The 26296-nt window shown below is 34.8% G+C and overlaps 1 protein-coding gene across 2 annotated transcripts in view; it reads right to left on the bottom strand.

The window, feature by feature from the left end:
* The window catches only part of LOC140743377 (UNC93-like protein), a 140520-nt gene that overhangs the window by 52811 nt on the left and 61413 nt on the right, over positions 1-26296 (bottom strand). The window contains exon 2 of one of the 2 annotated variants that reach the window (XM_073074570.1): positions 22792-22881. The exons of the other annotated variant lie outside the window; for it this stretch is intronic. The gene's annotated coding sequence lies outside the window, so the exon portion shown is untranslated. The remainder of the gene's footprint in view (positions 1-22791; positions 22882-26296) is intronic. 2 annotated transcript variants of the gene reach the window in all.

Raw genomic sequence — 26296 nt, 5'->3', positions numbered from 1 at the left:
CCGGTGAAAATCTCATCATATTAGCCTTATATGTTGATGATATTCTTATTTTTAGCAAAGACACACAAGAGAAGAAAAACCTGAAGGTGACACTAATGGAAAAATTTGAAATGAAAGACCTTGGCCGAGCTACACTTGTGTTGGGAATGAAATTAAGTCAAGAACAAAATAAAGTTACTCTTGATCAGAAATGTTACATACAGAAGATATTAGAGCAATTTAATATGATTGATTGTAAGCCTGTTATTACACCTTTAGAAAATGGTATGAAATTTGAAAAAGGAAACGAAACTAGTGCTGACTCTGAGTACAGAAGCCTTGTTGGATGTATTATGTACCTAGCCGTTTGTACTAGACCAGACATTGCATATACAGCAAGCTTATTGAGCCAGTTTAATAATTGCTACTCAGATGTGCATTGGAAAGCAGCTAAGCGGGTCTTACGATACCTAAAGGGAACTATGGATTATAATATAGTGTATGAAAAATCTTCATTAACCATTACAGGATATGTAGATGCAGACTGGGCATCTAATCACCTGGATCGACGTTCTTACACTGGTTACGTGTTTACAGTCGGCAACTCTACAGTGTCTTGGGAGAGCCGTAAACAAAGGACAGTGGCTCTATCGAGCACAGAGGCGGAGTACATGGCTTTGTGTGAAGGCGCAAAGGAAGCCATATTTATTAGAAATTTTATTTATGAATGTGTTGGTAGATACTTATCAGTCACTTTGTACAATGATAGTCAGTCAGCGCAGAAAATTTGTAATAGTCAAGTTAACCATCGCCGTAGTAAGCACATAGACATTAGACACCATTATATAAGAGAAATTTTAAATGATGGGATTATTAAATTAGAATATTTATCTACTGAACTGATGCCTGCAGATATCTTAACAAAATGTTTAAGTAAAGATAAACATTGTAATTGTGTTTCTTATCTAGGCTTATGTGTTTAGGTAGAGAATATTGAAATAATGTTTTAGTTTTTTGAGTTAAAATTGTTTTGTTTAAGGGCGGGTGTTAGGAATTTACGAGTATAAACTACACAATTTTTAATCTGTTTTTGTTACTTGTCAAAACTGTCAGATGTTGTTGAAATGTATTTCCATTCAAAGAATTAAAATCTTTATATATAATAGTAATCGAGTGTTATTTTGGCCCTAACCCATCAACTAAGCACCTAACGAACCGATTAGCATATTTTGTATGAACTTGGCAATGCTTAGTTATTTCTTTCTGTGCCATATAATTCTTAGAAACAAGTAGGAATACAGATTATTTCAAGCCTATTCACACAATAAGGTCGTGTTACGTGGAACAAAACAATTTATCTATAAGTTGACAGGAATTAAATATTTATTTTTTCTCTGAATAGTTGCGTTATATTGACGCAAGTATAATTTATAATAGTTGTTACGCAAGATATTTTAAATATGGAACTTGTGTCGCAAGAACAACTAAAAATAACGATAAATATAACATAATTGCGTGTACATTCGCGCAAAACTGTTTTTGTTTGTATTAAATGACTTTTGTTTCCGACTGTACTAAGGCTGTTTGATTATTACCTAAACAAGACCCACAAAAAACATCTGTTATTGAACTTTGCGGGGCTTGAATTAGACATCAACGTATACCTAACATCCGTCTGTTTTTATGAAGAAAACTCGTGATACCTTAATGTAATTTTGCTGGCACTTGTGGGCATTTTGTAAGGCTTGGAATGAAATAATTGGCCAAATGCGAGACGAACCCGCACACGGAGGGTCCCGCACCATCAAATTTTCATTTTTTTTTTTATGTTTAGTATTTGTTATCATAGCAGCCATAGAAATGAATTAATTGTGAAAATTTGTATTACTTGCTATAGTGGCTATTCTTATCCAAACGCTGTTAGAAAATCAAGTGTGTATCTATTACGGTTGACGACATAGAACCTTGTGACAGACGGACAGACTGCGAGACATTGGATTGGATTAGACATTTGATGACGGAACCCTAAAAAAACACGTACTTGTACACGTAAAGGCTGTACAAATTATAGCTCATTGCAGAACATGGTGCGATACCCCGTAATTTGTTTGTTTCATGTTTTTGAAGGTTGTAAGTTGTAAATCGTATACAAAAGTGTCTACATCATAGTTTGTTTGATCTTGACGGAATGTAATTTTTTGTCATTGTTTGTAATGTATCAACAAATTATACGTTTTATGGCGATTAGCGTTTGATATCGTAGAATTACGTACATTTTTTGAGAGGTCGAATATCAGGGTCTTTAATAATAGCTAATAGCATGGGAATCACTTTTTTGACAAAATCGGTTTGACAATAGTTTAGATATACCTACAAATATTTTAAAACGGACTTTTATGTTTTGGTATCATGCACACCAGTATATTCATATGTCCATAAAGGCAGCTATTTTTTAATTATAGGTAAGTAATAATTTAAAATAAATATTGTGATACAAAAAATAATTGGCCAAGTGCGTGTTGAACCCATGGAACACACGATGGGTTCCGTACCCCCAAAATTTCATTTATTTTTTATTTTTAGTATTTGATACGCGTATTGTAGACGTAAAAGTATGTATGTTCCATAGAAAAAATGCAGTTTGTTCATTTAAGGGCTCGAACACAAAACTGCGATGCGACGCGATGCGAATTCGCAACGCAGAAAATTGCGATGCGAATTGCTGCGATGCGATATCGTGCGGCGTAGCGTCTCTCAGGGTGACCAACAACAACAACCACTGTGCGATGCGAATCAATTCGCAAGTTCTTGCGATGCGTCGAGGGAGCTCGCAGATTTTTGCGATGCGACGTCGCATCGCAGTTTTGTGTACGAACCCTAAATGTCTACTTATTACAGTTTAACAGAAAATGCGAAACGGCCAAAAGTACGATTTCAAATTTGTCCATCTTTTACGGTTTAAAACACACAGTTCTGTGACAGACGGTTAAACGGACGTTCCGTTTTAGCTTACCCTAGGTACAGAACCCTAACTCCATCCCAAACGGAGACGGGCCCTGCTGTGGGCAAACGCCGCCGGGACCGCGGACGAATGCTATAGCGTACCCGCAGTCCCGGCAAAGGGCGTCCAGAGGAACACCGTAGGGTTTTAGCCGGTAAGAGTCCGGCATATCCTCTCAGCTGCCCCTGCGGCAGAGATGAACCCATGAGGGTATCCGCACGTAAAAAAAAAACGGTACGGAACCCTAAAAACCGTTAATAATCTCGAGACAAATGACATCGAGCCCCGCCTTTATCGCGTATTCAATGCTAACAGATCAGTCGTCGATATTTCGAGTTATTGAGGCACAAGGAAAAAACATATAACGAATTTGCATCCTACAATAGATATTATCGCTCTGAGGAATCCATTGTAAGCTTTTTTAATGATGAAGTGTCAAAGCTTGGTTCTGCTTTTGACTGTTAGAGCTTTAACTAAACCCAAATCAGATAACAGTACAATGTTAGGACCTACCCTTGAAGCCTGAGTTGGAATGTTTGTATGTACATTTAGTTACCAACTATTTTATAAAACAGGAGTAGCAGATGAAAATGGAGACCTTCTGACGGTAAGTGGCTACTACCGCCTATGACCATTTGTAATCATTACCAGATAAGATCATAAAATTACTTGGCCACACCTCTGAGGACTAAGATGGAATGCCTCGGAAAAGTCCTTCACAACATCCTTCAAACTAGAACCCAGCAGTGCTTAACACTCCTATTGTAAGGCAGAAATATGTGACAGTTGTGCCGCCCGACTCGAACCACGGGGGTTCTACCACTCATGATCAAACATAATATGATTATAATTATATGATTTAAAATATTTAATTTATTTATTAATTGATTAAAAATTAATTATTAATTTAATTGGTATACAGATGTGTATAAAGTTTTCACACGTGAATTACTATCTTTATAAGTTAATTTACGAGCTCGGTAAGTATATTTCTCATTCATTTATTGCAAATGTTTTTAATATTCCATTATCAGGTCGAGTCGACGAGAAGCAAGAGACCTTAATATGGCGCCGTACTCAAAGGTCGCCTTTATCATTGAAACAAAGTATTTTTATTTTATTTTCAACACATATCGTATATGTATAAGATCACGTGCTTCGCTATTTTAAGTGATTTTCTGCGAATATGTATTAAATCTGTCTATGTATAAATAAAAAAATGAGTTATTTGTTATATTTTTAAGTAATTAAGGATCTCTCTAAGGTCTATACTTATACTCAAAATATGTTAACCCTTATACATTTTAATAACTATGCAGTATAGCATATGTGCGTAATAGTAAAAATACTTAGTTAGTTTCATTGATTTAATTAAACATGGTCTTTTACTGGGTTTCTAAGATTTAAATCTAATCTAAGATTGACGAATATAGGTACTATTACTATAGAAATTTGATACACTTAGTAGTAGACTTTGATCTAGGTGACGTAAAGCCGTTACGTATTCCTACCTATAATGGACTAACCAAGCAATCGAACGCTTTAACTCGAACTGACAAATAGCATTTTGGCGTAAATTAACATGGTTTCCGCGTTAAAACCTTGTAGGTATAATTTCTACAGCAAATGTTACGAGCTTGCCTAGATTTGTAAGACAGGTTAAAGGCATACACCCTTCTTCAGTCTTGTGTAATATTTGTGCTAGGTACAAGTACCGGGACCAGAATAGGGCTATGGTATCCTCTGCCTGTCGTAAGGGGCGACTAAAAGGGGCTTCCGGGGTTGCGGGCGGCAAGAGTGGGAGCTCAAACCGTCCAGCAAGCGACCCCGGGAAAGACAGCGGTTTGTGAGGTCGCATATCGCTGTAATCACCAGGGGATGTGAGAGGAGCGTTAATTGTTCCCCCCAGGGCAGAGCCCGATAGAAGGGCATCGCGTTAGGAGGACTCCGATTGTGTTCCGTTGGAGATCCCGGAGTTGTCCACCAAACGCTGAGGACGGCCACCGGGGGGTTTTAGTGCGGCAAATATCCCACATAACCCGGCGTCACTCCCATGGCGTAGGGTACCTTTTGAATGTTTCCCCCTCGTCAACAAAAAAAAAGGTACTTATGCCTAAGGATTGAATGTCTGAATAAAGTATACTTACACACTAACTGATGATATGTGACCATAGTCGCACGGGGACATTTATCCCCCTAACCTTAGGTGTAACATAGATTAACTTTTGATAACATTGCCAGTAGTACAGTCCACCGAAGTCGGCCACATGGATTGCGTCACCTGAGAACTAAGTTGGAACGCCTCGTGTATCTCACCTTACTTCTCTTTCTCACCTTACTTCATACCGGCCTGCCACCATTTTTTAAAAACCATCATAGTTCAGGAAAGTTTTATTTCCTCTTTAAAACAGTAAAATATTCCGTCATATAGTCAGTTGAACAAACTTAAACCCTTATTAATTTTTCACTTATCGATTGTATAAAACCAGCTGAAATTGTCATATTTTGCTTAAAATTTAAATGTACTGCAAAAAATGTAAAAGTATGATTAAAATAATATTGTTTTAAGAGATGGTAGTAACCCCCCAGAACACAGCAGCGCTTAACACTGTTGTTATGAGACAAAACGGTTGTGGCGATAGTGTCTCTGAAATCGTAGTAAAAAAAGAAGAAAAGATGTGAGTTTACGATAAGAAGGATGTTATTATTGAATAATCGGCAATCCAGGCAACTGGATTGCCGATTATTCGAATGTATCGAGAATCTCACGTATATTATAATACCACCATCAATTGCGGGCGATATAGCGCGACTTGTTTAATATTACTCGGGATTAGTCCCGCCAGTTGCAATAATTGTAATTTATGAAGCCATTTCCGTAGCGATCTGGAAATATATCCTCGTTTCCATAATGAGGAAGATTACTTGTACAAGGATGTAAATAATTATGAACATTTACATATTGGCACTAAGATTCTAGGAACGATTTGAGATTTCTCTTATTTTTTTATATTCGAATAAGTTTTTTTAAAGCGTAATGTGTAAGCTAAAAATATTTTTTTCGTTCACTTTATTTATTTTGTACACTGTTGTGTACAATAAGATTTACTTACTTCTTGTTTTTATTTTTTTTTAGTTCAAAATAGTGTTATATAAAAAAAATTAATTTATGCGAGGGGACAGAATTATATACTAGCCTTATTTTAAATTTAATCTATAATGTATAACTAATTCAATATAGCTAAACATTACAATACTTTGCGCAAAATTAGTGCAGTCGCAGCAACTATTTCATAAAGAATATATAAGATGAATATAAAATAAATAAGAGTTTAAAATGTAATATTTTTGCCGCCGATTATAATGCACTGCTTTGGATTTATGCGTGTAGTTGGCGTAGGCTTGTTAATTTATAGCCCTGGACAAGCCTGTAAAGCACATCTATTTATAGACGATATACGATCTAAAATTATCCTGCGCAGGGGCACGACCAGTTCATGCAAGGACTAGATTTCTATAAACTGCTCTAAGACACCGCAGGTTAGCTAAACGCGAATCAACCTATTTTTATCTCCGTTACTTTCTTGAGAGCTCTTTTAATACGCTCCCACTCGACGACGTGGACAAGTTTTTCTAGTTTCCTGCAAGACTGCAGTCTGCATCGATATATCTCGAGACAGTTACGATAAGTCGTAGGCCATAAATAACATTTTTTTGCTATACCGAACCCAATTTTATGTAAGAATCTCTCGTCTAGACGCTTCATTTATTGTGCATACTTAACTATGTACGTACGTGTTACACCTAGAAATGTCTTAAGAGGACTCGCGAAGAAAAGAGGTGGTAGAAAAACTGTTTGTTACGCCAACAACGATTCAGTGAAAGTGGCCGTGGCGCTGACCGCCTCGGTTTGCTCGGCGTTCGATGATGTTTAAAGGAAATTCGCGGATTTATCGCGTCATCTGGCCGCGATACGCTTTCCTCGCGGACTGTGAGATAACCGGTATGATATGAATGTGAATTAATTTGATCCGTTAATAACAGTGTAATCGGGCGAGGTCCGCCGTGATCCGGTGTGTGCGGGTTAGCCCTTAAGAACGTCGCTTAATTTAAACCGAAGTACCGTTGGGATTCGTGCTAACAGAGCCAGTGATGATTAAACGCGGACACAAGGCCGGCTCGTGCGGCGGACCGCAGATGCTGTATTTGTGACGTGGCTAAAATTTTATTTACGAAGAGAGGCAGCATTATTATAATAATAATACAATATGACGATTTAATTGTCGTTCAAATACGTATAACATACACGTTTACTCACATATAGCTTTTAATAGTACAAGCTACAAATATTAAGAGCGATCTCCGATTTTATTACAGTTGGTATTGTTTGGTAAACAAACAAAGTAATGCCAAAAATTTGCAGAAGACTACCCTGAGTTTTTAGAATAACTTTATTAATCCTTACATATTACAGTCCACCTGATGATACGAGGCTACTGGCTACTGTCGTCCATGGACATGTGTAATCAACCCCAGATAGGATTAGATATTACCTACCGTCGCTACCCCTGAGGACTAAGCTGGAACGTCTCAGAAAAATATATTCAAACCAGAACACAGCAGCACTAAACACTGCTCTTATGAGGAAGAAATAGGTGAGAAGTGTGTCTTTTCATATATAGGTAATACATATTTAAGTGGCATTTATATAATTACATAAATTACTTATTGAGTGAACACTTGGAACTAATTAACATATATTTAAATACAGTAGACACAAAAAAATATAATTCCGGAAATCGCTAAAATAGTCCATAGGTGTAATAAAATTTATGAATTGTAACGAAACAAAAAACAAAAACGTAAACAAACTCAAAGTTTATTCATTTGGTCGCAAAGATGCGTCGTCATTGACGTGGTATCGACGTCACGGTGACGTGAAGGCCACGAATGAATTCAGAACAATATAACAGATGGCAATTAGAAATAATATAAGAAAATGTGAAACGCTTTTAACATATCCAAACGAACCCAAAAATTTGCTAAGTTTTTTTTGTTTTTACAATACAGGAGTAGCAGACGAGTATACAGTCCATCGTACGGTACGCGGCTACTGCCACCGATACACATCTGTAATTACCCCAGAAAGGATTAAATATTCCGATCTGAGGTCGGCCACAGATGCGCCGCTACCTCTGAGGACTAAGCTAGAACGTATCCGAAAAGTATGCGTCCATGACCACACCCTTCAAACCAGAACAGCATCGCTTAACTACTGTTATAGGACGAAATAGGCGAAGCGGCGGTGCCGTCGGAGTCCAACGAAAGGGTTCTACCTTCACGCACACATGTGTACAAACAAACAGGTGTTTCTATAATATATATGTATGTGTTGTAAGTTCAGCGCGACGGAGACGCGAACTAATCGTATGTTCCGCTCCGTTTAACGCGAAGGTTAGTAGTTAGAAGTGATGTATTAAAATATGATCACTCAGAAACGCAGATGCTTACCTACAGATTATTGTAAAATGGATTTGATATAGACAGGTGATACATTATAGATGCAATTGGATTAAACATTCTTTGTATGGAGTTTCTTCACATGGACTTCCGACTTCGTATTATCGTAATCATAAGAAGCGAATATTCAGAAAAGAAAGTGAGAAAAACCTTTATTCGTTTTGTACCCATATTAACCAACATTTAACATTTAATGTACTTAAAATAACGTCAATGAAACTACATTTATGAAACATTCTCACAGATATAAATAATGAATCATTGCAGCAACGCTATTTAGGACATATATTCTATATTGTAAACACACACTAGTAGGTACTTACAGAAGATACGATCGACTCGTAGATCGTTAAGGTATGCAGGTAAATAGTTTCAACAATACATGTTCTAACGAAACGCTAGAATACCAGTATCTGATAGCGTCGGCATTTGAACGCCTATTTTAGGAAAAATATTTTGTAATATTTGCAAAGATAACATTCATTAACGCACATTAGTCAAATGCTGCACCTATTTTTAATGTAGGTTGTTTTTTTATGTAAATTGTAATGCTGTTAACATTTTTTTGCGATGACTAAATACTGTAATGATGATGATGAATAAAACATTTTGCAGCAAAAATAATTTCAATCCTTAAATATAGGCCCGTGAAAGTTTTCGAAGAAAATTTTGCGAAGTGATCATTATGTTTTAATGTCTTAGAAAATAAGTTATAATTAGAAAACCGCTGACCAGCAAAGGATCCCTTCATCCAATTTTATTTTGAATATTGATAATATTTGGAGCAATTTAAATGTTATTTAGGGACTTAATTAATTCTCCCATTAATAATGTCAAAATGTATGTTTAGTGTAACTCTTTGAAAGTGGTAGAGTGGTTCGACTCCGGCAGCACCACCGCCACACCTATTACTGTAACATAACAACAGTGTTAAGCGCTGCGATTTGGTTTAAAGGGTGTGGTAAGGGAGACATAAATTCCTAGGGTTCCAGCTTAGTCCTCAGGGATAGCGGCGCATCTGTGGCCGATCTCACAGATAGGAATATCTAATCCTATCTGGGGTTGATTACGGATGTCCATGGGCGTCAGTTGTCACTTACCGTCAGATGGACTGCACGCTCGTCTGCTACTCCTATATTATAAAAAAAAAAACTCTTAGTTACAGGATATTTCTAGAATTAACGTTCATTTCAACAATAGATTTCATTCAGTTGCTATAAAGCCATGACAATGGTGTTAATTTGAAGCATTTATTGTATTCATAAGCACCATGCATTGTCTGCGGTTAATACGTTTTTAATAGTGCCGTTTGTTCAGCTGTTCGTATTGTGTTCACTTAAAATATTACATTTTAATCAATTTCGTTTGATTTAAATATATAGTTTAAAGGTTAATATTAATTTTATATGGCCGTAGAACTCATCGCGTAGTTTGACTGATGCTTATGGATAGCTTGTAGCCGGGTTCAAATTGGACTGACAGAAGACAAGTTTTACTTTATGTAGTTGATAGACTTTAAAGTGTATTCATAGACTATGAACCTTTTACCTGTCACGCGTGTTCACACTTGCACTCGCACTAATCTATGGTAGATTAGTAAAGATACTTCGCCGCCTTGAAATTGAATGAAGCCACAAACGGCTTATTTCAGTAAGTTCTTTTTTTGTATTCTTGACAAATAAAAACATTTTTTGAGAAAATTTACGAATAAATAACTAATACTGCGTAATATACGTAATAAATAAATAATTACTTCAAATATTTTAGGGAAATTTTAGCACGGAGACGTGGCAAAACTTTAATTACAATAAATCTGTTGCTTTTATTACCCAGTTACCCACCAAAATGTAATTCACTAGTTTTCAAAAATACTGTTTATATTACATGTGTTACGATACGTTACCTACATAATAGGTACGCACTTCGTTTAAGAATGTAGTCACTATTTATTTATAATAAGTTATAGTAAATACTGCACTTACGATATTTGATTATCAAGACTATCTAGATTTATGATTGTGTGTAGCCCACGCAATTCTCTACCCGAGGTTTGAAGGGTAGAGTGATAATATCTTAGCGGCTGCCATAAATATTTATATTGTTATAGGAGTTTCTCCACACTACTTGCCAAGCACATTTTTCGAATTTAAACCAAGGAAACTTTTGGACATTTTTTTCAAAATTCGAATAAGAAAATTGTTTTTTAAGCTTCAAAAGGAGGTTCTGTATTCAATCGCTATGTAGGTATGTATGTATGTTTATATAATACCCAAATTTCTTAATACCTGTAGCGAAGTACGCATGGACCAAAGTAATATTTGCAAATTTTCCAATGGCCTTGAAAGATTAAATTATAATTTCTCAAAGAAACACAATTTTAATGTGTATTTAATTATAATACATACATATATTAAAACTATTTTTGTTTGTATTCCCCCTTTTTTGTATATATTTATATATATATTGTATTTAATATATGTATTGTAAATATGTTTTTTATGAATAATGTAATGTAGATTTATAAAACATTGTAACACAACTTAATAAATAAAGAGTAAAATTTTAATTATAATCAGATATTCCAATAACATAATTTCTTAATATTTTATCTTATTTTATAACTTACTAAAAATATATATTCATATTACTTCGTACTTTGATTTTTATGATATTTGTCAGATTTTATCATTCACCTATAATTTTTAAGATACAAGTAATAAGTACCCTTGGAACTTACAAAGAACAAAATAACGAAAGAAACAAAACCGGCCAATTTGTAGTTCAACAATTTTCTCGCTGTGATTTTTTAGTCGCGACTACAATTTTCTATAAACGTTTCTCACAAGCTCGTCATCCACTTCCTGTTACGCAAAATTAACAGGGTTTCCACCACCGTATATTCTATGAGGACAGACTGTATACAATTTTTGTAAAGTTTAAGTTTACCAAACTAAATTTCAGTTCATCTGATGTCATCAAACCTAAACTGACCTCAAATAGGATTGGATAATGTAAGTGTAACACTTGGCCAAGTACAAGTCGAACTTGCAAGGAGGGTTCCGCACCGTACGTTTTTTATTTAGTATATCTTATTATAGCAGCCATTGAAGTCTTGTGAAAATTTGAACTCCCTACCTATTATTTTAGTTTTTTATGTTTAGTATTTGTGGTTATAGCGGCCATGCATACACATACATACTTTGTAAAAATATTAAGTGTCTATCTATTACGGTTCAGAAGATACTCGTAGAGCACTGTGACTGACCAGGGGGTTAGTAGTTAAGTAATAGGTCTTAGTAATAGGGTTCCGTTTTTACCCTTTGGGTACGGAACCCTAAAAATGTTGATTTAAAAAATATCTGTAGCTACATTGCATGCAAATATGGCTCTTGTGCCCAAATTAGAATATCTTCATACAAAACTTCTCCATCATCGTTGCTTGTTGCATTCTCAGTTTCGAAGCGTGTTCAATAGCAATCAGCTGTCCAAAGTCCCGTTTTGACCCACTTGCCGGTTCAATCAATAAAAATATATTTTATTTCGCGATCCGACGAGCTCAGTGTTAACGTTATAAATTGTCTTTAGCGTCGTAACGGACGTCTCCGATAAGGATAATATTAACAATAACTGACGGATTTCGAACACCCATTCATAGTCAAAGGTGTTTTTTTTCCTTCTGTGCGATGTAATGATGCCTCGCCCTAGAAATTGAAGAAATGGGAAAACACCGCTCATACCTTTAAACATTCCACGAATGATGCGTGGACACCGCATCTGCGGTTTTAATTACCTTAATTAATTATATTCTTTTCTTTCGTCACCAGTTTAGGTGTGGTTGCTGTTTAAGTGTGAATTACACAAAATGACGTAATATTGTCGTGTTTTTGCAGATTTTAGATATTCTAAAACCAAATTTAATTTTTGTCTTATAATCTTTATAAACCCATCTTAATTCTAAAGATTACATTGCATAAATCGGCATGTTAATATTATCCTTTATTATTGTAAAAATACCTGGATAACCGAGCTTCGCTCGGTGTTTTTTAACCGACTTCAAAAAAGGAGGAGGTTTTTCAATTCGACTGTATATATAAATTTTTAAACGACATTTTCTGAAAATAAAACCTAGCTAAATCACTTTATCGCCCCCGAAACCCCCTAAATACAAAATTTCAAGAAAATCGTTGGTGCCGTTTCCAGGATCGCTGATATACATACATACAAGAATTGCTCGTTTAAAGATATTAGTATGTTTGCACATATAATATCAGTCTCACTGTCTTAAGTAGTGTGGAGGTCCTGCAGATAATTAAACTCGACCTGTACCGGCCCTGCCTCGCCTATTGTTTTTATAATTGCGCGTTTTCCGCCACGATTGTCCGATCGTCGTGTATAAGCGTTGAATCAATATACTCGTACTTGATGAACGCTGTTTATTGTTTGCTTACTATGTAAGTATGCCATTTAGTTAGTGCGCATTTGACAGTTCTGTAAATAAAAATGGCAAAAAATGCTGACAGTTACGCATTTGTTTTTTTGTACATTGAACAATACTAAATCGATTTTTAATTTATTTGTAAGTATGTTATATACGATTTATTGATAAATCACGTTAGAATCCCGATATTTTTTTCTAATTTTAAAGGCTTATTTAAGGAATTTATACATAGATTTCTTTTTGCACGGCAAAATCTTAACTATTTTTTCAAGATATTGTGCTACTAAAAGTATGATAATAATATAATTTCGGTTATTTTCGTTTTACAAGTTCCTATAGGTGTCAGTTTCATACACAACTATCATTTTTGACAACATAATGTGCTTAGGAAAATATGTTATATATAAAATTCTCGCGACACAATGTTAGTTACCGTACTCCTCCGAAACGCCTTTACCGATTTTCACCAAATTTTATATGCAATATGCATATTCAGTAGGTCTGAGAATCGGCTACTATCTATTTTTCACACCCCTAAGTGATAAGGGTTGTTCACCTTTAACATTTTTTTATTTATATGGCAACACAACGTTTGCCGGGTCATAATATAATTTGGGTTACTTTCGTTTTACTTATACGTATAGGTGTCAGTTAAAAAATAAGAACAAACTTTTTGTTCCTTGTCGTTATTGAATCTACAGTGTATGCACATATTGACATCTCAAATAAGAGTGTTGACCTACATTACATATAGGCATGGTTAGATAAATTAGCATGTCGCTAACAAATTATTATAATATTAAGGTATGGCTGTGAATGAGGTTATTATGGTCAGTGCGAACAATAAAGTTAATGCCTATTTGCGAACAAACTTTGAGTGTCGTAAACCAAATATGATGTTCAAACTGAAAACTCGGAATGTGTTTTTGATAAACACGTTGAATGAGTAAGGTATAGGTACCTTAATATATATATAATATTTCGAGATACCGTTTCTCGAGCAATATTTAGAGATATCAAACATTATTAATTAATCTATACTAATATTATAAAGAGGAAAACTTTGTTTGGTTGTTTGGTTGTAATTAATAGGCTCAAAAACTACTGGACCGATTTTAAAAATTCTTTCACCATTATCGAAAGCTACATTATCCACGAGTAGCATAGGCTATATTTTATATGAAATATATTTGATAAAAAGATTTTGAGGCGGTACAAAGGTTGCCGGGTCAGCTAGTATCTAATATTTACAATTATCAGTAAATTTTGAGTGTTGAATCCGTATAAATTGACAATAAATTGTAATAAAAAATATTATTAATAAAGGATTTACATTTTATAAATACACATACAGGTACTATATGCTAGTAACTAGTAAGTAAATATTATTTTTAGTAGTTTTTATTGTATTTAAATGTACCTAAATATTTTGTAAATTACTGAAATGGAAATTACAGGAAATGAGTTACACGATTACTAGCAACTGTCTTTAATGACCCCTTGTTACAATTAAAAATACTGTTCTTACAGCAATTACGTCCTTATCTTCGAAATAACTTGTGAATGATAGTTTTTTTCTATTTTTAGCTTGTTTAATATTAATAAAAAAAAAACAATGTGAGCCGTCACGGGACGCCTGGCAGATGTGAAACATCGACATTATTTTGTAAAAGTAATATGCAGAAAAGAACATATTGTGATAGGAACTAAATACGATTTTTGCGCATGGCGACGCGTCGCCACACCGTACACACTACTGTATATAGACTGTATATATATACCATCGTATAGCGTGGCGCCACGGCATGCGTCGCCACGCCAGAAATCGGTTTTACGTGCGGCTATAGATGTTTCACATCAAAATATTTACTTTTACCTTACCATGGTAACACAATATAATTTTAGAAAAAGAAAAGAAAACTTTCTATTTCATTTATTGTATCATATATATGGTATCCCATCATCATATATCGTAATAACTATGTACAAACATACTGTAAACCGTAGCTTAAAAAAAATAAATGTGGTGGAACCCTTCTTGGTTTGGCTGGCAGACTTATTTTTGCTTTGTAGGTACTAGTTTTTTAAATGCCGGTGATTTTAGTTTTCAAGATTCAAACTGGTCTTCCAACATCATCGTCAAGGGTAGCAAGACACCTGTGCCCGACCTCAAATAACCCCCAACACCTGTTAGAGGGTTAGTTTCAGATGTTATTGACCGGCCGTGGTCATTTGTAAATGCATAGCTTTAACTAGGAAATGACTAATGGGGGTCTAATCCCAAAAAATCTTAAGCAAATCGACCGTTTATTATAGCGAAATCACTTTATTTGCAGTGATGCAATTTGCGTTACTATTCTAATTTATGTGGTAAAATGATAAATAATGCAGTCTCGTGGTCGTTGAAAAATAAGGTCTTCAGAATTTTCCGATCTCTCCAAGCAATATCCTGACCATGATCAGGTGGACTGCATCTTGTTTCCTGGTTGAATATTATGTACATATATTATGGAGGAACTTTCAAGTATATAGGTTTCGTCACTATGTTTCCTTCACCGTTAAAACAAGTTATAATTATATATTACGCACGTGATCAAAGGAAATCGGAGGCCTTGGATACGATTCCGGACACGTGAGAGACAAAACTTTAAATTAATTAGCGTTTTATGGGTGAAAGTGATAGGAGTAAATGTTTAATATTGCACCATGGTCCTTATTTAACGGCTAAATAGTAAGTTGACTACTTAAATGGCTCAACGACGGATTCAATCGTACATATAACGTGTGTCAATAAATATTGTAAAAAAACAACAGAATTTCTACTTCCATCTCGCTCGTTGTATGTATTGTGTGAACGAGCGCGCATGAAAACGTCATTTGTGTTACATTCTTTATTGATATACATACGTTACATGTATGTACAGTCAGCTTCGAAAGTAGATGAACAGATAAAGGTTTCAACAACACCTGTTACCTACACAGCCAAAATTTCATAAATAGCTAAATACTCCTAGCTTCATAATTAGACGAACTCTAACGCGTCAAAGGTAGCTGAACACCGATATGTGCAAAAATAGTTAACATGTCACTGTTCAGCTACTTTCGACACTATAATGTTCATTTACTTTTAAAACTTTACGACGATGATCTAATAATGACGCTAGTTGTGTTTAGCTACTTATGAAACCCTAATATGTTCATCTACTTTTGGAGCTGACTGTACATGTCGTTGACGTGTTTTTATAACATTTTTTCGCCGAGGATAACGAGTCGATAAGTCTTCCGTTGGCCGTTTGCCGTACCTACCTATAAATCAAATAGTTATATGTATTACAAAACGAAGTGCTTGATTTCAAAACTATTGGCGTTTTCTAAGAACATATTGCGCATGTGTACGACTAAAACGTAAATTCATTTAAAGTTTTTTGTCTTAGACTTATCTTGGAAACTGTTGAAAAGAGTGCTAGAGTTTTTAAGTTCGACCTTGGTTTATCCAAAAAAGTTAAAATTTTAGAGTAAGAGTATTCAATCCATATTAAGCCATAAAACCTCTTAGTGAGGGTGGTAGAACGTGGTAGAGGTGGTAGGTAGGTGGTAGACCCCTTTCTAAGGCACCACGACTATTTAAACCAATTTCTGCCGAAAAAGAGCAGTGTTAAGCGCTGCTGTGTTCTGCTTTGAAGGATGGAAGATCAATATAAATAATGGAGACACTTATTCGAGGCGTTCTGACTTAGTCGTCCACTTCTCTGGTGTTGTAAATGTGCATAGGCGACGTTGACTACTTTCCATCAGGTCTGCTTTATCGATAGGCTCAAATATAAAAAAATCAGATAAGAAACTAACCTTATCTGGGGTTTATTACAGATATCTATCGCCGACAGTAGTCACATACATAGTTCGCTGCGTTATATTTAGTAAATAAAGTTCTAGAACTGCTTTGAAGTAATAAAATACTTGTGATGAAATTAATTATTTTCCTGGACACGTAACGTATGCATTCCGTTAATGTTTAACAACAACGACATTATGATAAAATGTTGTTCAACGTCAAAACAAAACTGTTGTTGGTAACATAATTCGGCGAAACAAACGCATGAATTAAGTAACAGGAAAACAGTATGAAAAATAGGTATATATACGTAAATGTTTTAATAAATAATAATAAAAAGAACTGAGAAATTTGGAGCTTTGGGAAATCCCGATGCACGTCACACGTGTTAATAAATTTAATGTCATGTGAATTTTATTGTCTTGCTAAGCATATCATTAATCGGTTATTCTCAAAACAAGTTTGCGGTTCTGCGTCGACGTTTGAAGGGTATAAGCTAAACAGTTTAGATAAGGCATTTGTTTTAATATTATTTCACGTAAGACTCTTCGTCCATCGTCAACATAAAAAAAGGGTTTAATAGTCCACCGCGTTCATATTGGTAGGCTTCACTTTTGAGAACTATTTTTGAAGTGAAAACCTCTTTAGTGGCGTTGGGCATTTTTTATGAAGGGTAAAAAATATTAAACTCATGTCAGGATCCGTGGCCTGATTGAAAATTCGTAAGACGGCAAAGCAAACTGCAAAAGTCAAGATGTCATCGGGTTTCAGCATAAAAAATGTCAATGGGTGTCAGTTTATTTATTTTTTATTATATTCTATTATTCAGGTTAAGCTTTTACTTCTGGCACTCACGGAGTGCAACCCGTTGATTTTTTTTAATTTCGAGAGTATGCAAGGTTTCCTCACGATCTTTCTCCGCCGTTAATGTAAATGACAATTAATTTCTAACACACTCACATTTTGTGTTAAACCTCTAAATACCAAATATCAGTTTGCAATCAATGAACAGTGAGGACATCATTGATTCAGTATCACACTATGACCACATTGTTCAATATTATCAATATACGTGAGAAATCTTAGTAAATCGTAATTGTTGTTAACATACACATGTTATTTTAACACACGGCATTAATAAGCAAACACGTCATAAAGAAGTCTTCTGTCGTCAGCTGGAAATACACTCGATAATGACGCCTAATGAGGTTTTCTGACTCAAATATGGGTAGCGGCGTTATGTATTTTAAATTGACGGAAATGATCATTAGTTCTCACTTTATATTTACCTTAAATGACGTTATTACTCGCTGATCGTTGTCCGGTAACTACAAGCCCGTAGATCGCAAATGCTTATAACTTATCGATGATAAAATACTAGAAGATAAAAATTTGTGGTAGAAAATTTATGTAGGTAAAAGAACAGAAATGGCAAAGCAGTTTTCTGGAAATGTATTGAATGTGTATGGAGTATGTGTATGGAGTAGTATAAAATACTGAATCAATGATGAATTGAAGGACTATTAGTAGCATTTGCAAATGACGCACTTCGGGAATATGTCTGGATATAAGCCGGATAATATTGTCTTATTGCTGGGTACCTCCTAATCCCGTCTCGGAAAGACTTTTTTAATTTCCTAAACTTGTTCCAAAATATTTTATAGTGCAATGCCAATCGCTAAAGATAATTTAGGTAAGCATCTTCAAAGAAATGTCGTCGCGTCTGGTTGACGTTTCTGGAGACCCAAGAGCTGGTGCGTACTTTGGCCAAAGAATAAGTTTGGCCATACAACGTGGCAACGCGGCCAGCATTCTTGGGACTCTACCGGGAGGCAGTGATTTGGACTCATTGTTTTATATTTAATTTTTTATATTTCCTCCGGTAAGCATTGACATTGGGCGAATTACCTTCGCTTAGAATAGGTACATCATAATTCATAATCATTATTTAGTAAATTTTATTAAATAGGTATATAGGATGTACACATAGTCAAAAAACGCACCAAAAATTTAATGCCGATTAAGGCGTTCTAAATGTATGGCTCTCATATAATCGCAATTTATTAGAATAGTTGGTCAGTAGCAAATAAGTCTTACAAAATATTATAATCCAAATACCTATTAAGTGCACTTATTAACCAATTAACCACGTTACAGTTGCATGCAATTAAGATAAAAGTGTCTGTACATTTCTAAATTCTAAATTAGTATATTTACCGTCCCAGCGAAACATTGGTAGTTCCGTTGACATGAAAGGTACATGGAAGATTTTCGAGCACAAATTTTAATTTTCCTAATCACTTCCGCGAATAATAAATAAAAAATAAATAAAAATGATATATTGCATCAAAAGTAGTACATTGTTTTACAATATTATAATACCCTCTGTTGAGTACGTTAGTACCTGTAGTAAAGGGTCCCGCTCTTCCATGTTAAGGAAATTGTAAAATATTTTCATACACACATGCCCATGGTGCTGTATCCCAGTGGAACCTTGGGTCCACGTCTTACCCAAACGATAATTTACATTTTAGTGTCTAAGGTACGTTGCTGACATTTCAGCATCAGATAAGCGAGATGCACAAGATGCACTTTTGTCCCCTGATTGAAACGATAGTATTAAACGATGTGCTCATTGTGTCCTCACATTATACGTTGATTGCGAATTGATATTCGGTATTTAGTGGTAATACTGAAATGTGGGAATCGATGTAGGTACTTGAATACACAGAGATCCTGGCCAGTGATGTTTTCGACGGCACCTTCGTTAATGTTTATGCCACATACATACCTATGCGTTATGACGTCATAAGTCGTATATAAAGAACTCCTGAACGTCATCTCCTTTTCCTCTTCCCCCGTTCCATGAGCGCGTTTTATTGTAGGACCTTAGTTATTTCTTATAAGTAATAATATATTTAAACCGACATCTGTTTACCAAACTTTGAAATTTCTCATTTATTACCAAAATTGTTATTATTATTAAATTATTTTATGCCATATACAGTTCCGTTGCACTCCGACTAGGTGCTTCAACTCTCATCTGTACGCAGAACGAAATTCAAGAGCCGCTTTTCATTAGAAATAGATATGGCAGTGAAACATGGTCATATCAAAAAAAGAAAAAATACGCGATGAATGGACAACCTCTTTCCTTTGGAGTGCGTTACCAATGCACGCAGTACTGTAGGTATGTCGGCTACATGGGCGCCGCTAGGATTTTCAGGGGAATGCATAGAAAATTTTCGCTGATGGATATGTATTTTCTGTAGGTTCTTGGCTACATTTTGTTTTCATTGACATAGGTGCATATTTGGTCTCGACCTTTTTTTCACTAATAAATACACATTTCAGAGAATCCTTCGCCTATGTACTTTCCGGCCAGGGGTGCATGTGGACCCCTGCTTCCTTGCTGGCGCCCATGTAAGACTACCCCTCTATTAGTAGAAACTGCACAGTTTTAACGGCTCGGTGCAGACTGGCAATATTCTCTCCGGTGTCAAATGAAGCGTAAAGCTTAAATGTATCAAGGTTGCTGTCACCGGTGAGAGCTCGGCCTCGCAATGTTGTTGCAAGTGTGTAAATGTAAATATTGCTACCCGATAATAAAAAGGTGTAGTTAAATATATTTAACATTCAGTTTTACTGGGTATTAAAGGGACGGAAAGCAAAGAAAGAATGATTTAAACTATGACTATATTTTAGTATCAAGCAATTATTTGTAAAAAGTAATTTAAATAGTTTAAAAACTAAAAACTAATAACTACGCTAAATTCGGACAAGGAAAATCATTAATCCTGACGATCCTGATGAGACAAAATTTTAATTGGACAAACTATTAAAATTATGTATTGTCATCGGTTCTTGATAAGTATTCAATATTTTAAATTAATCGGACCGTACAAAGTGGTTATAAATCGACTTTAAAGATTCCGTTACATACATAGGTACATACAGATCGACTAATAAAAGCGTGGTAAAAAACAATAAATTTCCGATGTATATCTATATATAAACGACTGACAGACTAGTGGTTTAGAACGCGGCCAATCTAATATCCGAGGTTCGACCCCAGGCACACACCTCTACATTTTCGAAGATGTATTAGATACTCGTATAATGTTGACGTAAGTTGTGTTAGATATTAAATATCGCTTGCTGTAATGAAAGACAGCATTGTGAGCAAACCTATATGTCTCAGAATTATATATAGGAGTACCCAAAGATGTGTTAAGTTCACCAATCCACTCTTAGCTATAAGTGTAGTAGGTGAACTAGGCCTTATACCCTTTTCATTATGAGAAGGGTCACTTAAACCAGTAGTAGTAGATATGTAAATAGTAATAGGGACACGTATCAAGTATGTTGTTTATCTATACTAATATTATATAGAGAAAAACTTTGTTTTTTTCTTTGATTGTAATGAATAGGTTTAAAAACTACCGGACCGATTTTAAAAATTCTTTCACCATTCGAAAGCTACATTATCCACGAGTAACATAGGCTATATTTTATATGAAATATATTTGATAAATAGATTTTGAGGCGGTACAAAATTTGCCGGGTCAGCTAGTACTCAAATAAAAGGAAACACAGTATGGAATATTGAATTTAATTTTATAGCGCTTTTATTTGCACAAATAAGCGCCTTAAAGTATGCACATTATTTGCATATCAATAACTGATCTCTCAACAAAGGGAAGATGACGTTACCACGCAAACAATTCGCGCGGTCTTGTGGAAAGATGTTTGATCTGGGGTCGCGGTATCTAAGTGCCTTTTCCTATGGAGGTTTAGTATTTTGCCGATAATATTAGTTTATTGACTAACTTTATAAATTAATGAAGAAATTTACCTAACAAATAAGAACATGTTACGTTACTTATATTTAAATTCCTTTTTCTGGGTCTGGGTGTTTGTCTATGTGTGTGTGTCCTTGGCGCCCACGATACGGGATGTGGGGCTGTGGGCGTAGAAATCGTCTTTTTAACGTTAGATACTTATAGAAATATAGTTAATAAACTACAGTCTCAGTTACGTTTAAATACATTACACGATTACGGCCTGTAGCTATCATTCTCAATAACGAATACAATTCTAATTGTCTACGTTGTGCGCTAGATATAAAAATATGTATCAACACAAGCGGCGTTCTTTTATCTCCTTGACCACGACACAGCTAAATCCTCCGATGATACGCGCGATACGGTGGGAACATTTCCATTAATTGTGCACATGCAAGCTAGATAATTGGTTTAAATGATCACAAGTTCCGCCTTACGGACACGTTGGGTATTTTAGGGTTCCGTAACCAAAGGGTAAAAACGGAAATCTATTGTAAGCTTTCGCTGTCTGTCCGTCGGTCTGTCTGTCCGTTTGTCACTATTTCCGTAATAGGTAGACACTTGAAGTTTTATAAAGTATAAAAATAAAAAAAAAATAAAAAAAAATCTTCAAAATAAATTGGGATTGTCATAGCGCTATCTATTTTCCAGCGTTTTTGGCGTAATCTATTAAAGCCTAATAGCCAGTTAAAAGTTTTATAATGCATTTTCTTGTATGGTTTCTATGACAAAAATACTAAAAATTAAAAGAAAATGAAAATTTGGTGGTACGGAACCATTTGTGTGCGAGCTTGACTCACACTTTAGTAATTTTGAATCCTCCTTAGGTACTCCTGGGTGTCGTTTGGTTTAGATTCTTATACCATTATAGGTGTTTTATTTTATATTTAACCAAAAAACGAAAATTATTTCAAGCCATGGTGAGTTCTTTATAAACAAATAAGATTCGAGTGATGTGCTTTGTAGTGTACTTATGTGTTTTTTTATTATTATAAAAAGTAATTGTAATTGTCTGTCGTTAAATGTCACGTTTCTTAAATATTTTTAACCTGTTTGTATATGTATACTGGTACTTCAAGTATATCATGGTACATACTTTTTATCGTATACAGATTTCAAGAGGCGGTTTAGCGTCGTGCCAGCAGAGCATGAAGCGAATATATCTAAAAATACATACTACGTGTTTGTTGTTATCACTGGCGTTCACTGGTGATTCCCCGCGGGGTGTCGGCGGGGTCCGGGGGAGTGGCAGGCCAGCCCTTGGCAGCTACAACAAGAACCCACGAGTGAGCGAAACGCCACGAAACGCAACGCAACGCAACGCAACGCACCGCATGACTTCGCAACCAATCGCTACGCAACGCATGAATCGCAAAGCAAAGCTTGCAAACGCAACGCAATGGTAAAAAAAATCAGATACAAAAAACATGTGGTTTTTCATTTGTAATCTGTGTCTACAATGCTAATAGAATAAAACTTCTAATTAAACATGTTGACATTTGACAAGGTGAACCACGCTGACATTTTCATTTGTAACATTGCAAAAAGTTATCTATTAGCTCATAAAAGTTAGTAAAAAGCTGTACCCTTAGTATCAATTTTTACGTTTTTTACTAAAATGACTTTTTTGTATTTTTTGGCTTATTTCCCATACATTTCCAATCAGTTCTGATGCAGTCAGCTAGCGGCGCTGATTGGAAAAGTATGGGCAAATACGTAAACAAATACAAAAACAGTCATTTTTGTAAAAACGTAAAATCTCATACTGAGGGTACTGGTTTGTAATATACACACGCCTTATACTTTTTATTAAAGATTCTATGTATTTTATAATAAAAGCGAGCATGAAATAATAGATACTACATCCTATTGAAACAGCTTGTGTCATTAACACAATATTACAAGACAATAAAATTAAATGCCATGAAATATAATTTATTCGGTTTAAGGATTTTAATGATTAAGTACTTTAATAATCGTAAATTGATATACACATTTATGCTGCATATCGAGCTAGTAATAATTATTATAAAAAGAAAAACAAAACCAGCCTTCTTCAAAATAATTCATTAACTGAAAAATCTATGTTACTCCCACAAATTAGTCGAATCCGTGTTGGATTCGATTCGATTCATATGTTCCAATTCGTCAAGACATTTGGGCTGAAAGGCGCGCCAAAGGATGAGACATACATGCATACAAATAGGTATACATTACTGATATACATGAATACATTTCTGCGGGGCAGTCACAAAAAATATTATACTATGTATGTAAAGTTAAACATGTACAACGATTAAGTCCCTTGTATAAGAACTTCACAAGTTATACGCAAAAGTCATAGATGTAGTCCGCGCCAAACTGCTAGTCGGCTTTGAAGTCCGTCCTGCTAATACCTACAATTTGCTATTCGACGCGACTCGTTTCTATATTCAGAGCGGGCTAGCAGTTTGGTGCGAACTACATTAGGTTATTTATGTGGTGAATTTCATAAAACGATTCAAGATATACTTTCATCGAGTCGAGAGTTAAAAGCGGAACCACGTAGTGAATGCCTGATTGAATAATGTTCATTACACATCGACACTTTGTGTGGAAAAATATTATATGCCAAGGCACGTGTCTTACACGCTTGTGTCTGCAAATGTTAATGATAAACAAATCTTAATACTAGACAAAATTAGCAGTTTATATTTTCTTCTAACTTATAGGAAATTCTTAACTATAAAGAAATAAATGGAAGTCTTACAATTTCAAAGTACTTACTCATGTCATGATTTGTGAGATAAATTAAAAAATACAAATATCAATTATTGGTATGTCTTTCTGTCTGTCGCTATAGCTGTTTGAAATCATTCATTACCTTACTTTATTAGTAGTAAGGTAATGAATGATTTCAAAACGACTTTTATTTGTAGAAACGTATACGTCAGGACATTTTAGCATAATTGATAATGAAGTAGCGAGAAATTCTACGAAAATCATGAAAGGCTGTGAGTCTGTACCCGTTACTACAATATACATAACATTAAGCTCTGAGGTGTCAGTACCCTTGTCGGTAAATACCCTGTAAACTTAGCCTGAGTTTTTACGTTTTTACAAAAAATACTGTTTTTGTATTTATTTACGTATTTTTTCATACATTTCCAATCAGCGCCCTTAGCGGACTGTATCAGAACTGATACACTGATGAACTGAATCTTTAGCCCCTCGCCCTTAGCGGACTGTATCAGAACTGATACACTGATGAACTGAATCTGAATAAAATGTATGAGCAAATACGTAAACACATACAAAAACGGTATTTTTTGTAAAAACGTAAAAACTCATACTAAGGTTGCAGGGTATTTACCGACACATCCGAATGTAAAACATAGTTTGCAAAAACTTTGTTCAAGCCGGTTCGGTTTCGTCAATGGGCCATTATTTTCACATCGCTTTTTGCGTTAAAATTCTTGTTTAATTATTTTGTTTGTTTTCGAATCCTCTTTCTTTTGAATCTTATATTTATCGACACCAAAGGCTTGAAGTTTTCATTTGTAAACAAAATTTTATTTGCAAATTCAAGCGAAAGATCTGGCGACCCCGATTTTCAAATTCTAGTAAAACGTTTAAATGAAGTAACATATAATAAAATTATCGTTACGATATACTTAAATTACTAAATAATTTATCGTGTTAACAAAAATGTTTAATGACATTCTTCCAATAAACACATACCTATAGGTAGGGACGTAAAAAAATAAATTCAATCTAAAATCAATCTATTATCAATTATTACCTATTATTTATTACCTATTATCAAAGGATTAAAATAACTAACATACATACACTTAAATATTTACCTGCTAAGAGTAATATTGGAGCTTTAAGAAATGACCAAAATAAATTAAATAAAATATTATTCAAGTATGGAGGTATCACCGCAGTTACAACACCTTTTTGCTGTCAAATGATAATCTATTTTTATTTACACCAAAGTACTGATTGTAAAGGTAAAGTAAGTACGGCATTCAAGCATCTTCTATTGTTGGATAATAATAGTTCGAAGGATCACTTACTAGTTTTTATGACATTACGCTCATCTACATTAAGATTTAGTTTAAAGTTTTCATTATCGCAAAGCAGCTACAATACTACAAAAAAGTACGATTTGATCTCGGTCAGCGGTTTAATTAACATGAAACAAAAAAATACGTAGGTACACATCACTAAGAATACTTAATTATAGACGGGTTAAGGAATACTAATTTCCTTATTAGTGAGGCTTCATGAGGCAAATCTTTTGTAGTGTCCGATTGTATTCAACGCAAGGAGTGAGTCGTTTAACAAACAATGGAAGCTTAGTAACAGGGTTCCTTTACCCTTTGGGTACGGAACCCTAAATAAATCAATGCGATGCAACCTTGACGAGTCGTCTTAAGTCGAATGCTTAATGTAAGTGAGTTTTTAAACTTTTTCAAATTAGAACATAGAAGCACCATAACATTGCTTTAAATCAAAGTTGTGAATTATGACGTCACACTTCACAAAAAGTTCTATAACATTTATGTTTAGCTCGCCGAGCGGAATAAGCGTGTCTACAAGTCTGCGAATAAATTATTTGTGTGTTCGTTACTCACCGCGAATACTCGTATCTGGCACAGTATGGGTTATTTTAACGCGAATTAAAAGATTATGCG

The sequence above is a fragment of the Epargyreus clarus genome, unplaced genomic scaffold (assembly GCF_041222505.1).
Source record: "Epargyreus clarus isolate Ecla_fem2 unplaced genomic scaffold, WU_Ecla_fem_2.2 ptg000007l, whole genome shotgun sequence".
Classification (NCBI taxonomy): Eukaryota; Metazoa; Arthropoda; class Insecta; order Lepidoptera; family Hesperiidae; genus Epargyreus; species Epargyreus clarus.
Note: the sequence above shows the minus strand (reverse complement) of the source record. Positions and strands in the feature narration are given on the sequence as shown.